Source organism: Cryptomeria japonica, chromosome 11, assembly GCF_030272615.1.
Source record: "Cryptomeria japonica chromosome 11, Sugi_1.0, whole genome shotgun sequence".
Taxonomy (NCBI): domain Eukaryota; kingdom Viridiplantae; phylum Streptophyta; class Pinopsida; order Cupressales; family Cupressaceae; genus Cryptomeria; species Cryptomeria japonica.
In genome coordinates, this window is record NC_081415.1 from 319,493,629 (window position 1) to 319,496,740 (window position 3,112).

Sequence of the window (3,112 nt, forward strand, 5' to 3'; positions counted from 1 at the left end):
ACTCTTTTGTGGATGAACCTGGAGCTGCCACGTATTTTCCATGGTGACTTGTCCCTCATGTTGTGGTTCATATCAAGGATTTCTATTTGGGTAGGTATCAAGATCACCATGATAAGGTGGAAGTAACAATCTTAGAGGCAGTTTTGCTGGGTGCATTCCTGTAGGATGCCACGATAGTTTTTCTGGTCAGAAGCGATTGTGGGAGGATGGCTAATGCTTTGAACTATTAGCTAAGTCAAGGGCTCTATTTAAGCTTTTGTTTTTCCTGTTTTAAGGGTTCAAAACTTTTATGAAAAGAGACAATTAAGTATTCTAGATAGGAATTAAACCTTGGAGCTATTGTTGTTTTCTGAGGAAAGGATAATCAAATTGTGTTTGTGGCCTCTGTGATGCCTATCTTTCAGTATATTGTGATAGTTTTCTGTGCATTCTTGTGATTCTGATAACTTTGCAAATATATGCATAATACTCCGTCGATTAAACTATGTTTTGCACTTGTTATCTGGTGGATGCATGATGTATGTTTCTTTATGTTAAAATAAATCTTGGTTGTATCTTGATTGCGGTTCTATTCAGATATTAAGATTGTTGAATGGGCTTTAAAACCGAATGTTTCTAGGTTTTATATGTTGTTTATGCTTTTCCAAAATGTTATGGTGCATCGCCTAAATAGTTTAGATCATTTTGTTTTAAGTTTCTTCTTCCTCTTTTCTCCCAATCACAAGGAAGAGATAGCTTCTTAAATCCAGAGGTCATTCAGTGAGTGTTGCACAATAGGTCCCCCATCACTAAATTTCCCATAAGGTTGTTCGCTTTCAAGGTAAAATTTAGAGTCAACAATTCTTTTTTTGGCACGCCCGATGGGACCATAATTTCAAAAAATCCTGAGCTATTTTATGAGTCATAGGCCCGTTACTAGGAGTCAAATAGCCCTGAATCCCAGTTTACTCCTTTCACCCCTGGTAAATGTTTATTCAGCTACAGCCTCTTCTTTATAGAGTTTACCTATCTTCCCCACAGTCGCCCTTGTAGCAATAACACATGTCCCTCCTAGAAATTTTGTGACATGGAATAATGGAAGCCCTCTCATTTCCCCCACTCCACCTATAGTATGGGGGCCAATTCCCTTTCCTGCACTAAAATCCATCCCTAAATTTACTGGAGAATGGCACAAGACTCCCAGGGAACATCTACAAGATATAGCCAATGTTTGCACCGTCCATGGTATCACCGAGAAACATATAGCCTTAAGATTTCTCATAGCCTCTTTCAAAGAAAGGTCTCTAAATTGGTACAAATCCCTGGGTCTGAATACTATAGCGGATTGGGATTAGCTGGGTGACCGCTTCTCTCAAAGATTCTCTGACAAGGCCGATAGATCATCGTTGATGCACCAGTTGATTACGATAAAGAGGGCCCCTCAGGAAGCACTAACGGAATTCAACTTAAGATTCCAAAGAACCTGGAAAAGAATACCCCTATCTGCCTACCCTCCTACGGATATGGAATTCATTTTTTATCTAAAAGCCTTCAATTCTGACATATCAGTAATGATCCAGTCTCTAGGAGGCAATACCCTCCCGCAAGCATTCAAAATAGCAGTCCAAGCAAAAAATAACCTGATTGATGTAGAGAAGCTCACGCCACACCCCCTCATTCCAGTCTTTCCTGAGCTATCTAACCAAGCCTCTGAAGAGGCCATGCCCAGTACATCTACTCCTCAATCCATGTATATGTACCCCAGCCCCCAGCAAGCATATGCCCCTCCACAATCGTCTTTGGCCACAGACGTCAATGACATGAAGAATTTTTTGAGAAATTTTTCCAATGAGATTGTTAATCTAAAAAGGGCCCAAATATCACCGCTAGACCCCCTTTTCAATGAAATTTCCAAGGGAATACATCAACATACTAGTAAAACCAGTATGCAAATAACCATGCTAATAAATCCACCCAGCCAAACAGTCAAATAGTCTCGGTCCCCAATCCTTTGCAGATCGTTTACCCCAACAGTAGTAAGGAGTTAACAGTGGGGCAAAATAATCTAGCAGATAATACTAACTCTTGGTGTTTTCCATGCAATAATGCTCCCACTCCCAGAAATTGTTCAAGAGGTAATTTGCAGAAAAAAATCATAGAGCAACGGAGTCTAGGCATGATACCAGATGAGTCAGTCTATGTGTCTCTTGGCATGGATAATGCATCTCTCATTGACCAAATGCAAGGTATGTCAATGCAACAAGAGGAAGAGATAGCTTCAGACCATACACTATTCTCTTGGATGGAGGACGAAGATGTCATTCTCACTAATGGCACAACTACCTCAAAGGAAGGGCCCCCCCTTGTGCAATCAAATTACAACCTCCACTCAAAAAGGCACTTCACTAGGGAGAATACCAACACACCGGGGATAATGTCCACAGATAAAGCTCCTAAAAAACCCGCGGTTTCTCCCACATACCCAGGGAAGGAGTTTATCCCCTATAAACCAAGATAGCCAAAAGCGTCGGTGCCAACAATACTAGACGTGGTGGAACAATTGAAGAAAGATCTGGCCAACGTCTCCTTGTGGGATCTAATTAGTATCCTGTAACAAAAGAATCGACTAAAAGAGGCCTTGTCCAACATCAGAAAAAATGCAAGCGGAAATGCCACCAAAGCTCTACAGATCAATGAAGAAAGGTTTCAGCCCTCTATGAACAGATCATGCTCTCCAACTGTGTTAACTAATGAAGCCATGCCTCCTAAGTCTCAACTGGAAGGTAGGCACAAACCAAATCCTTTCTACTTGACCCTCATAGTTGGGGATAAACTCTTGCATAATTCTATGATAGATTCTGGTGCCAACACTACTATCATGCCTAAGAAAATTGCTGAGGTTTTGAATATCAAATACGATCATTTAAATAGATGTGTTATGCAATTAGATGGGAATAAAGTCTAGATCGTAGGTCTTATCAAGAACCTTCTACTGACATTGTTTGCATGTACTAGTGTCACCATGCCCCAAGAAGTGGTTGTCATCGACATCTCGCCTATTTTTGGGCTTTGCCTTTCCTAAGAATTTACAGCTAAAATAGGAGGTTACTTGTCCTTAGACTGGTCCCACCTT